This window comes from Anticarsia gemmatalis, chromosome 2 (genome assembly GCF_050436995.1).
Source record: "Anticarsia gemmatalis isolate Benzon Research Colony breed Stoneville strain chromosome 2, ilAntGemm2 primary, whole genome shotgun sequence".
NCBI classification, from domain to species: domain Eukaryota; kingdom Metazoa; phylum Arthropoda; class Insecta; order Lepidoptera; family Erebidae; genus Anticarsia; species Anticarsia gemmatalis.
Window position 1 is genome coordinate 12,691,611 of NC_134746.1, and position 14,047 is coordinate 12,705,657.

Consider the following 14,047-nt stretch of genomic DNA (forward strand, 5'->3'; position numbering starts at 1 on the left):
TGTTCGTACGTAGCGACCGTGTCCCACCGCTGTACGTTGCAATTAGTTAACTGAATTAACCAGGTTGTTGACTCTTGGTTATTTAGTTAGCAGTTTTTGGGAAGTTTTCGCTTAGATTGAAAGTGAAGGTCGAGGTTGTGGACCGAAAACTCAGGTAGAAGGAATTGAGATAGATCTTAAATCCTTTTCAAACAAAAGCCTTACTATAACCATTGAAAACGAATATAAGTTGCTTATCACAATAATTTTCGTTAGAAAATGTCGGTCGAACAATGGTGCAATAATATAAGGCACCCTTATCCGATTCTGCCTAATAGTAGTAATGAATAAATTAGAGAAATAGCATATAGGAACAACTTCAAAATTTTCTGCTCTCTGTTTCTAGATAAAAATTAACTTTTTATTGTCGTCTGCAAAAGCATAATATTAAAAAAGGATTGAATATTCCACGTTGCAAAATATATAGTATAGATGTAGGTTTCTAAAGATAAAATTAAGCTGTGAATAGTCTATAACTAGGTAATAAACATACTAAGCCAGAGTTTCAGTGGCACCGAGTTTCACCACTCGTTATGAGAATTGGCACAAATTACTTATTGTTAGTCCTGACATAAGAGTCGTAAAGACGTAAAAGTAATTTTATGTATCATCTCATTTAAATTAAAATTAAACCAGGCGTAGAATTATCTATAGGATGCAGCCTCTAACACCACCGAACAATTTTCAAATAAAAACATTTGGAATCAGTTTAACCTTTCAGAAATACGTACTGTAGCGCGATATCTGTCTGTCTGTCGCGGCACTGTTGACTATCGAAAAGGCTAGCTATCCAAAAATGTTGTTTAAAAATCCGATCAGCGTCTCTGGCGGCAATCGAAGGAATTATTTTTGTAGTACATTTTAAATGTCAAAATCTCGATACTTATTGGTACCGACTGTAGAGAATCGCGCTACTGTGTGTAATTTTTAATTGTCACGGAAATTTTTCCGAGTTTTTCCACTTCACATTATTAAATCATATACAACTACAAATGACCATATTATCTATTATTATCTGTATCAAATTCCCAACAATAACTACACTCATTCATTCAATTGTGCGATGACATAGCTGACACCATGACAGTAGACCGTGTGTCATTGTCGTTGAAGTGAGTCATCGATCAGAAATCAATGGACTGGACAATCGCTGAGCAATATGTTTATTATTGTCTCAATAGGTTTATTTATTGTTGAGATTTGCACATTGTTATTAGAAAAGCGGCACTATACCTACTGCTTATTTTCCAAACATAAGCAGTATTGCCAATATGGTTAAAAAGTACCACAAAGTTTAAATACAGGGCTGCTATGTATGTCAGTTGGCAAAATGGCTATGAAACTTAACTTCTTGAGGAAGAAACATCCTGCATTTATTTTAATTATTTAAGTTTGACTAACCATCGGTAATATCAGAATTTTCAAGAAAAGTCACAGTGTTTAACAGTGAACGATTAGTAACTCATAATCATGTAACTCTAACATGCATATAAAATTAATTCCGCTATTTGTATTAGTTAAAACAATAAAACAACCGCTTTAAACTACAAAACTAACCGAAATTATGTCATACACAAAAAGTCAATGGCACCATAAAACCGCGGTTAACCTTTATTGCGAAACTGAGATTAAGATTTGCGTAAAAAAGCTTAAAGCCGAATTCGACCAACTTTCTAAATAATTATTCACGGTATCACGATTTGTGAGAACGAAATATTATATTGTATTGCGTGTTACTGAAATATTAAGATGGCTGCCATTAGCCATAGAGTAGAGAGAAAAGCTGTCAAGGACCATCAGTGGGAGTTGATGACTGTCATCAGAGAAGAACAATTTTTAAAACAGTTTCGGAATTTTCACGCTCAGGTTTTTAGCATCTGACGACTGCATTTAGCATAAAATTATCATAATACTTTTTGAATTGCTTATGTGGCATTACGTACTTTGTCTACAGTTCGACAACTTAGTAGCATTCAGTGTGATTTTTTTTCCTTCTTAAAAGACATACTTCCTTGAACTTCCTACTAATTATAAATGCGAAAGTTTGTGAGGATGTATGCATGTTCATTTCTTATTCTTTCGCGAAAAAACTACTGAACGGATTTTGATAAAATTTGATGCACAGATAGTTTCAAACCTAGATTAACACATACTTTTTACTACATTTTTTTTTCACGCGGCCGAAGTCGCGGGCGGTAGCTAGTTTTACATATTTTAGGCTTAAGTTTCCGTAGTTCTAAATACAATGAAGAAACACAGCTCCTAAGTTATTCGCTGATTATAAATTCATACGACACACGAGCTATTGATTGCGTCGTTAAGATAATTATGATAATTACGATACCATATTGGATTCTCTCACGGTATTAGCTAAAAATAGAATAATTAGTAAACAGAGTTTAGGAAAAACATTTCAATATATTTGTGTTCGATAATTCGTTGGTATTATTTTCGTGGCAATTATTTTAATATTTTTATTTTACCACTAGTTGACCCGCGCAGCTCAGCTCACGCTTTCTTGTTATTATTTAATACCGCGCATTTTCAACTTCTTTTCGACTTCCACAACTAATTCAAGACCAAAATTAGCCAAATCGGTCCAGCCGTTCTCGAGTTTGAGCGAGACTAACGAACAGTAATTAATTGTTGTATATATAGATTTATTATTATTAAACGTAAATGGAAACTTGGGTATGAAACCCTATAAATGGCTGATCACCAAAATATTGACCGTGTTTACTTTGCTTACCTCAAAATCATCATAACCGAACAGTAAAGGCAACTTACTAAGAACGTATATTTTACCCGACTGCACGACGCAAAGAGCAATTGTGTTTAAGCTACATTGTTTCAGGAGCTCGGTAGTAGTCGGTACTGTCGAGTATCGAGAGATTCAAATTTAAAATGTACTGCCAAAATAGTTCTTACGGAGCCCAGTAGAGGCGCTAAACAGATTTTCATGTAAAATTTCTCGATAGCTAGTCGGTTATCGGTGGTCGATAGTTATAGTAGAGAATCTAGCGACAGAAAGCCACGTACAAACCATTAGGTATTATACATTTATACAATAAAAAAGTTTTTGTGATGACTCATCTAACAATAATTTGTACTTCAATAAAAAAAATATTGATAAAGCAGAGGCACGATATAGCCCATTGAAAAATAAGTCAAGGTTACAACCGGTATCATCGGCCATTAAATAATACTATAATAATATACAGATGTATATAGAACTAGCTCTTGTCGGCGATTCCGTCCGCGTTGACTAAAGTTTTAAGGCATATTAATAGCATTATTCCCGCTGCCGTGAGTCCTCCGGTATATTTTTTTTAAATGAAAAAAAAAATTAAGATATTTTCTTTGGTGCCCGGTAAATGGCAATAGCCTTGCCCCCTAATTCATGAGACTATGTTTGTTAAAGGCAAAACGTGAGTGTATTTCATACACTTAAATCTTCAAGTATATCAGGAGTGATGTTATGCATGTAAAAATGGCTCTATGTCCTTTCACTTCACGGGTTTCGAGCTATCTTTGTTCAAAATTTTATCCAAATCGGTTTAGTGGTTTAGGCATAAAGAAGACACAAACAGACAAAGTTATTTTCGTATTTTTATAATATTAGTAGATATTATCTGTGTAGTATCCGTGTTATATAGTCACGTTACTATATTTTATAGTCGTAGTAGAAACTTGTTTTGTTTGTTTATTCCGTTTGTAGCTATTGGATCGGTATAGTTTTTTTTTTATGTTGAGTATATTTGGTTGGATTGATATTTAGATCAGATAGATAATAGTTAGGGATTTTTTTTTGGCATTTAAAAATACTGTTTTCTCCGTCAAGTAACTTTTGTCAGAAAATAAGCTTGACTTTTCGACAGATTGTTCAATCATTATAATGTTGGAACCGTAAGTAACATTTGCGTATTGGTAGAACCAAATTACGTCTTGTATTTATTGAAGAATAACGTATATATACACAACAGGATTTTCAATTTTCTGAAATTAAAGGTAGATAATTTTCTGGCTGTTGCTATAAACTGGCAGAAAATGCCTTTGGCATTAAGTCCGCCTTTATACAAATTTTGTATAAGAAATTTAAATAAATAAATAAATAAATAAAATAAACAAAACGATGCCGCTTATAAACAATAATTAAAGAAAACAGTTTATCACAATGACGCGACATTTTTAGACAGTAATTAGTTTCATTTTCTTTCTGAAAATATCCTTTACAATGTTTCACAATGTACCAATGTTTTATATCATATAGACATTCATTTTTAAAACAATTAGATATAGTATAATCATGAAACAATAGTTTTGTATCTGTAACACTAAATCTGAATTGTCTACAGCAAAGTGCGGGAATATTTTCAGGGTTAATATTTCAGTCACCAGTCTAGGTTATACGTACTGCAGTTGTTTAATAATGCAGGAGGCTCTACTTCAAGGACAACAGAGGTCACGAAATTCTTTTGCTAAGTTAAAACTTACTTACTTACTGGGGTGCCTAATAACTATGGGAAGAAGGCACGATTTTATGTATGTTTGTAAAACCCACTAACTAAGTAGTTTAAAAATATAAACACACTAAATTGAGAATGATTCTAATTTTATGGTGAGAACTCTACCCACCCCCCTCGAGTGTTTTTTCCAGAATATAATTTACCGAATTCAACTCTATTGGTTTGTTGTTTTGTGAAAGCGTAAAAAACAGGTAAAATATATGCTTATTAGTATTTGATAAGTATATATTTAGTTCATGCTGCAGTAGACAGAAAAATACCTCATTCAGCATGTATTTTTAAACAAAACAATAGCACTATTGCGAATTGTATCGCACAATGAATGGACTGATAAGATTAGATTATGGACTAGGTGTGGACTCTACCTCTCTATATCATCGACCTTTCATTTCAATGTGAAAATGTCAAGAATGTATATCTATTTGATTAATACAATTACTATGCTTTATTAGTTAATTAAGAACACTTCTTGCTGTAAAAATAATCTAGTGTTAAAATATACAAACAACGAATGCGAAAACAACACCTACTTTTTACACATCCTTCGAGCCCTGCCTCACTAAGACGCCATGGCGGCGTCGCTGGCTACGTATCCAAGCAGTTAATATTGAAATGTCGCGTTGCCACACCGTCGTCACGTGAGTTAGATAACATATATTTAAATATTAACTGCTTGGATACATAGCCAGCGACGCTGCCATGGCGTCCTAGTGAGGCAGGGCTCTTCAAGCACGGACACGATTTATTCAAAGTGCAAATGTCATTATGCCCATCTATATAATGTCCGCGCTAAGGCTGTTTAACCCATATAACACAACCTACATAATAAATAACGTCGCGAAAGTTGCCTCCACTTACCGAAAGGAAGGCGGCAATTTGACAAGTGCCGGTGATTACTTAGATATCAAATTATTTAGCGGTTAAGTGCTGTTTTAATCACATCCGTTTACAAGTGTTTTATTAGTCAATCGAAGGGTTTAAGATGCTATAAGTTTAGATTAAAGTAGAACCGCGACTATTCAAACTAATTGGGGCAGATACTAACTAGGATTTTTTTAATTATAAAATGTTTTTATAACAGAAATATGCGTTTTTTGGGACAAAATCTGTGAAAGACGTTTGCGAAATCTAATAAACGACTAGTTTAAACTATCGCCGTTTATATATAGATACATTAATATGCCTTGAAAATAACTATACAACAGGAGCTGATATAAGTGATGATATAAGTGAATCTACAGCCTAAGTACGATAATATCACTATTTGTATGATATTATTTCCACTAAAAACATTTTAAGGTTTTCATTATGAGAAGAAACAGTCTAAATATAAACAGTTAACTTTCATGTGCAGCTTGCAGCAACCCTCTCTTGTAAAACAGTACTGGAAAAGAACAGCGAAAATAATCCGAATTGTATCTAACTTTCAGCTTAACAAAAGTCTACGTGAAACCTCAATAGTTTATAACGATTGCGATTTTTTGTTCGTATTTATATTTGTATTCTCTATTGCGAAGGTTCGTGATAAAATTAAAACGGAATTTTCAGTTTTTCTACATTGTTATGAAGCCTTCAAACGGTTGACTATTCTGACACCCACGTACATTGTACTCACAAAAGATGATACTATTCAATACTTATAAACACAAAACAGACAATTGTCACAAAAACAAGTAATTTATTTCAAAGACCTTGAGCGACGACAATTTTGTGGAACAAATTATCACTACTGCCGAAGTTATTTTGAAATAGAAAAATAATATATAATTGTAGTATTCGACTATGTATTAAACATAGTATTCTAGCTTTGATTACCAAGGATACAACTTATTATAAAGTACAAAAATGACAGTATTTTGTTGTAGCAATTAACTGTGGTAAAGCAATAAGTAGTAGGTATATTGGTACTGATTACTAGGACAACAACCGTGTTCTTTCATTTAGAATAACTTAGAAAAATCCGGTAGAAATGGTTATGTGATTATTCAGTAGAAAACTGGCTATAATCTTATATCCCGCTCCTTTTGTGCAATAATGTAATTTCGATGAAAAGATCTTTGTCTAATTTTTCAATAAAAACTGTCAGAAGCTCGTAAATTCATTTAGATTCGGAGTAGTTATTATCGAACAAAATTCTTAACATTTTTATAAAATAATAAAAGTAAACAAAATAGTTATACAGTGACACACCAACTTAAAAACCATGAGTCACAAATCAAGGAAAACTCACAACACACTGATATTTACTTGCCGGAAAACTTAAGAAAAGTACCCTCAAATAGCACAAAAAACTTCGAAAAACCACACACAAATGAAGAAAAAACCATACCTTTTTAGTATAAAGTAAATAAATCCAAAAAATTGTATCACAATTCACTTATTTCGGTCACAACAAACATCGTATTTTTCACGGTAATTCTTGAACACTGACACACGTCTATCGGCCGCCGCGGCCTGTTATCCACTGAGTTACTTCAGTATATAACTAACTTACTGTATTGTGTATTGACTGACCGATGTAGATTACTGTTGATTAGCACGATCGCGAATTTAATTTTCACGACCTATATGCTTTTGCAGGTGTGGGCAACCTTTTATGGGTACTCCGGAATTTTAAATTTCACTTTACAAATGAAACTGTTTGGTAAACGATTTAATAAGTAAGAAGGGTATAAAAACAAATTAGCTTGTTCAACTAGCTTCAAACTCTTTTATAGTATGTTTCTAAATAAACACGTACTGGATGTTTAAATCTAATGATGGAAGCTCAATAAGTTTTTCAATTTGACCGTATTTTTGATAACACAATTTATACATTTACTTTGTTTCTGAAGTGTACGATAAAATAATAGCCACTTATTGCTATTACTGCTATTACTATTATTATGTTCACATGGAGACCCATGGAGCAGTTTTATTAAACTGTCAGGTTAGATTACATTGTTACATCCTGAATTGATGCGGGTAGACTTTACTCTAATGATTGGCCCAAATTGTCTATTGAACTGACTCGCATAAACAAGCCAAAATACTTTTCTTGTATAAAGGCCTGCAATTCGTTATTTTCATAAGTGCAATTCCGCATCAAATCACATCTTATGGTTTCTTTGATGGGCTCAAAATGGGCCGTATATTATAAATTAAGGAATCTCAGATGCGGTCAACTTATAAATTGGTAAACCAAAAATGTTTTAGCAGAATTGAATATGACATTCAAAAAAAATATACAAAAATACTTTAGCAGAATTTAATGTGAACCTCAAAAAGGCAGCACTAATGCCCAGCCCAGATATCTTTCGTTGACTTAAATAAATTGACACAAAATTGATGAAGTTAAGTTAATTTAACCCATTAATATCCCACTGCTGGGTAAAGGTCTCCTCCCGTAATGAGGAAGGGATTAGGCCTTAAATCAATCAAGCTGGCCAATTGTAGGTTGGCGACCTAAAATTGATTACATATCAAAAAAATAATGCAAACCGCAAAATACGATACTATTTGTGTTATTTCCCATTAGTGAAATACAATTGCTATCACATTAAGTGACGTATACAGTGATAATTGATAACCTACCGATAGAATTATCAGAACGTGTGATTACGGTAATAGGTATTTGATAGTGAATCACATGTAGTAGAATACTATCTTTTAAGAAGTTCTTTTTTGATTTCAAGAAGTTCTATAAACTAGTTTATTAGTCACTTGTTTTGCGGCTTTTCCTGGGTAGAATTTCTCTCATTTTGGGCTGTTTCAAAATTCCTCTCTTAGTGGTGCTCTACACTTCCTAAGAAATCTTCATACCACATTTTCTTTTTTTTTAAACTCAGTAGTTTCAGCTGTGTTTTGTCCATCAGTCATACCTGGTTTCTGAGTACATTTAGCGGTAGTTTATCTATTTAATAGCGTTTTTTTGTGTGAGTTTTAACGCTATTGAATAGATAAACTACCGCTAAATGTACCCCAGAAACCGGGGGTCAGTCAGTAACGTAAGAGTTTTATGACCGCCATTCTAACAGCTTTATTTTTACGGTTTGATACAAATTAAACACTGTATTATTATTCATTCAAGACTTGTAACATTGGCAGTAATATAATATTTATAGTTCGTACAATTGTTTTGTAAAGTAAATAATACCCCACTGTATATTTGATTACAAGTTGACATCTGACCTATATAATTTAGAAATACCAGCGGTTTTGTGGGTAAATACTTTTGCGATACTGACACAGGTTTTTTTAAGGAATATGTTTATGATAAAAGAGCCACATGTGTCACCTTTTTAAAATAATTAGCACATTAATTATTAAAATATTTAACAGCAATGAATGTTGATGTTACTAAAACAAAATATTTCTATATAAAAACACCTTCAAAATAAAAAAATAATAATAATAGCCAGTGTTATATTATTAACAGATTTCATTTAATGAATTAAAAACCTAGTTATTTTATTCAAACCAGTTTTAATGCAATTTTTTCATACTCTCTGATTAATTATTATGCTCGATATACAATAATATTAAGGCCAGTTGAAATGCCACCCATTAAAACTCTACATTGCTGTCATAGTGCTTAATTCGTCATTTAACTAAATCAAATTACTATTTATATAATTTAGATATACCGACTGTTTGAAATATAAGTACAAATGTAACAGGGTAACAGTTTTTTTTTATCAGACTGCAGTTTTTAACTCTACATTTTAGTTATTAACTTTCATCATGAACGAACAATGGCAAGTGTGTATGATACAAGGCACACGAGCAGGATGCGCGGGCGCAGCGCGGAACGCAGCACTGACCTTGAACGGCCGCTCTACAAATATAGAGACGTTTTCACCGGACCCGTTTTATTGGTACTTACTATATATACGTTTGTGTGAAGGTCTAGATCCTTTTGCTTTGGGGTTGAAGGTTGTATTCTGGAACTCTACATAATATATCTTATGTTACTATATTGAGCTATCAATAGGTCTCTTTTAAAGTAAATCTGTAAAATACATAGTTTGAACTGTTAATTTTAGTACCGTGTTATTAATTGTTGACACTCGACTTCGAAATAAGCGTATGTTTATTTTACACTAATGTGAAAAGATACCTAGATGCTTTCAACACTGTTACGCAAAGTAGAGAAATCATGAGAATATTGACAATATATTGTATGACGAGAATGTGTATTAAGCAAGGGAAGTTTGTAAAGATCATACTAAGTGGCGTTCTTCGATCTCTACTTACCTCTATGGTTAAAAGGTATGCAGAAAATATTAAAGATTGGGAGTTACCCACACTGTCATACAACCAGCATTGAATTTGCAACAGGTAAAGAATAGTGATAATACAGAGGTATAAGAAAAATCCACACCCTCTGTAATATTTAACACGTTAAAAAAGTAATAAAACGTTGAAGACCAGAAATGTGCGAAGAAATAAATCAATAACTTACGGATACATAACAGTACTTGAAAATTTATAGTAGTCCATCAACTTAGTATAGAGGCTGTTTGATACAGCTACTAATTTTGTACTCTCTCTCTACTACGTTGTTAGACTTTTAAGCCTTCTACTTCACCATACTTCCTCAACTACTCAAGATCTAAAATAACACTTATAATCATTCGATCTCAGGTCAAAACACTGGTACATTTCGTCATAGCGAGGTCACATCAATGAGCGTGACCTTAAGGAAACAATCTACTGACATTGCCAGTACCTACTGACTAGACGTGTGGAGGAAAACTGCAGGGAAAAGGACGGCATATAAAGGTATGCATGGTGATGCAAGTGAGAAATAATCTTGGTAATAAGGTGAAAAGTATTAAAATAAATAGTACTATTTTTTTTATTGACTCAGCTATCTTGATGCATAACATTATGAAAATATTAAACGTATGCACAAAGTTGCTTATATGATATGCGCGTAAGAAAATTTTGTGAGTATACAATACAATGTTGTCAAAGGATAATCACGAAATCAAAGAAATGCGTCAATGTTTCTATTTTTAACCAGAAACCTTATGAGTTAAATTGGATTATTACTTTTAACGTTGAGAGAAACAAACAGAAACAAATACGTCGTAAGAAGTATTTTTAACTGACTGCGACTTCAAGAAAAGGAAGGCATTCAGTTTCACTTGTACTTATGTTTGTGATTATTATAGAAACACGCGGATTATACCCGCAACATTTTAACCCGCTTGTTAAAATGTATATAAACTTTCCTGGAGAACAGAAAACAGGACCTTTAGTTCTACAACTTCTCGCAAATACCTTTTTTATAATTAATTTGATTTAAATCCTTCCGTTAGGTGTTCGTTATTATCAAAATATTTGATTACGGTGATTATAAAATGTGCTAATTGCTGTACCCTTCGGAAAGGTTGATTTAAATTGTTTGGATGTCGAAATTAATACCACATTCCATACAAATTTTGAACGTTAAAATGTGTTTTTCTTCCTTATCAAAAATGGCTAAACTAATATGTATAAGTACCATTTGTCAAAGATATACCTGGGAAAAATAAAAACTAATTTGGCTTTCTTCACTTAAAAAAATCGCAAGATTTTTACAAGATAAAGAAAGGTAGAGTCGCGAAAATGAACTAGTAGCCAGTAAGTTATCTACAAAAGTCGTCAATAAGACTTTGAAATACATAAAAAAAGTATATATTTATACAATTATATATAGAGTGGAAGGTATACGAGATATAGTAAATTATTATGATTCGTATAAGAGTTATACCGGTCTGTCTCAAGGCCGAACTTTATCTCTTTATTGTTATTTCTCTTTAGGGTACCGTCGTTAAACTGAGAAGTGTATCATTTTAATACAAGTTGGGAACTAAGGTTCTAGACTAATCCCGCATTGCGACGAGAATATTTTCACAAACAAATGAATACGAAATACTAGACTAAAGAGTTAAGATTCTACGGCACACTTGAGATTCTTTTAGCAGGAAGAAAACAAATAGATCAATTCTTGAAGGAATGGTATGTCGACGCGTCCTTTCCTAGCACGGTAGACTTAAACACTTTGCTGATTTCGAGACAATTCTCCTTGTTTATGTTAGTAAAGTCAATAATACCTAGGAATATTAAATAATATTCACAGATTTCCTCCCGTCTAAGGTAATGATATGAAACAGCTGTCTACTTAAAAGATTTAACGCTTAATTAAAAGGTAAGCTCTGACTATTACTGGTTATTAAATGTTTTCTTACTCAGAGCTTACACATCGTTTATTAGTAAAACAGTATGTCTTCATAGAGTATATCAATAAGCTCTCTGCTCTGAAGATTACTCCATTAATAAACAGGCAAATATTTTACAGATTTGTGAAAAAAATGCTGTATTTATTTAAAATTTCTTGCTCCATTTCAAAAGCTATACGCTATTGAAATAAACTAGTCAAAATACACAAGCAACAATATATTCAGGCTCACGTTCGTAGATGAAAGATTACAAAACGCTTATCGTTTGACCTCAGGTCGCTCTTGACTGTTGTTCGGCTTCAGCCTTGAACTGTAACGTTCGCACCATTGTGAATAACTTATGTTACACTGTTTATATTGTTGGATATTGTTTTGACCTATTTAGGAAAAATTTGGTGAGATTTTTGCAATATAGAACTGTGTAGAGCTGTAAGCTACGATTGTTGCAGCCGGATTTGTACCTGATTGTGATTTTTTACAGTTCTTGCTATATTTAATAACTGCACGTTTGGCGCTGTGGTTATGGTAGTCGTCATGCGGCACTAACCATAGCGCCGCGTGTTGTGGGTTCAAATCACACCTGGGACAAATATTTGTGTGATAAACACGAGTAGGTATCTGTTCTCGTGTGTGAGTTGTCCAATGATATTTTTTTATTTTATTTTTTTTCTTATACTTAATATTGAGATGTGTCCACCTCATTCAAAAGTGTATTTCTTTCGTAAAATAATTTTGGTAATTAGATACGCAATACGTGTTAAAATTGTTAAAAGAGTTTGTCGAACTTCATCTGTCTATGGAAAAGTTGAGCATGATAAGTATGTCTAGTTTTATAATGTCCTAAACCCTATAAGAAAATGTAAATCATAAAGATACATCAAAAACTAAAAAAAGGATGAAAATACTCGTAAAACTTAAAATGAGTACCTAAATCTTGCTTCATAAGCTTATTAAGAAGCCGGTTCTCTCCTAATACCTAATTACGAACTTCAAACATTTGGGCCAGTGAAAGTACCTAATTTCACACGTGAAGAGGAAACAACAAATAAATATCATAGGACAACTCACACACGGTCATTTGATTCCAAACTAAGCAGAGCTTGTACTATGGTAACCAAATATATGATAAACATACTTATATACTTCTAAATACATACTTATATAGATACATTGACATCCAGGCTCAGAACAAATACTCGTGCTCATCACACAAAGATTTGTCCCGGGTGGGATTCGAACCCACCACACGCGGCGCTACGGTTGTTGCGGCGAGGTGACCGCTTAAACCACTGCGCCAAATATACATAACCTCTTTACTATGTTACTACATGCTATCGTTTATTTACTTTGAACACATGTGTTCATTTTCATTGACTGTTTGAAAGATGCTTACCAATTTTTAGGAGTATTGGTAACGAATATTGAGTAGACTAACCCAGAATAGATTTTGAATAACTAATACTACTTTAGAAGGTGTAGCACGATTCTGTACAGTCGGTACTGTGGAGTATCAAAAGTTTGACATTTAGAATGTACTGCCAAAATAGTTCCTACGACGCCCGTCAGAGGCGCTGCTCAGATTTTCATACAAAATTTCTCGATGACAAGCCAGTTGTCGGTAGTCGATAGTCGTAGAGACTAGTAGAGAATTGAGCTACAGGTGTATTGGTTTGGACAATGTTGTATAGTGTTTGGTTTTCTCTATTGAACTAATAATGATTACTTCACAATTTTAAATATAAACACATTTTATCAACTTTATACCCAATGTTATTTAAATACGGTTAGATTGTCCTTATTGATAAAAATCTATGTAATGAACATCAATTTTTATCTAACTTTTTTAAGAATAGACATGCGATCTGCTTACCATTTAAATTGGTTACATTTTTGGCTGAATAGGCTAAATTGTTCCTGACTTTAGACACTGATTACGACAAATTTTCTTACCATCTTCTTTATTCAATTCCAATTATTTTGACAATTTGACAGGTTCTCATTATCCTTCAAAGACACATAACCCTCCCATTGCACAATTGGGTAAAAACTTCCCTCCACACGCAATCATACAAGCCCAAGAAACATACAGTACTCTACCTATAAATAGTAATACTCGACCATACAAAGCAATGCTCTACATACGGCTTCATACGAGTATCGACAGTTACCATCGAGTTTTTACTCGAGTTCGCATCCGCTCTACCGGTCAGTCGGTCAACATGAACCATTGATGGGTTAAAAATATAGGAGTAATCGACCTGATTGAATGTTAAA

The 14,047-nt window shown here is 33.1% G+C and overlaps 1 protein-coding gene across 2 annotated transcripts in view; it reads right to left on the bottom strand.

Annotated features, from left to right (window-relative positions):
• Positions 1-14,047, bottom strand: part of LOC142985077 (uncharacterized) — a 62,247-nt gene that overhangs the window by 33,632 nt on the left and 14,568 nt on the right. Inside the window, exon 1 of one of the 2 annotated variants that reach the window (XM_076133017.1) lies at positions 6,895-7,053. The exons of the other annotated variant lie outside the window; for it this stretch is intronic. The gene's annotated coding sequence lies outside the window, so the exon portion shown is untranslated. Of the gene's footprint in view, positions 1-6,894; positions 7,054-14,047 lie in introns of those variants that run through there. 2 annotated transcript variants of the gene reach the window in all.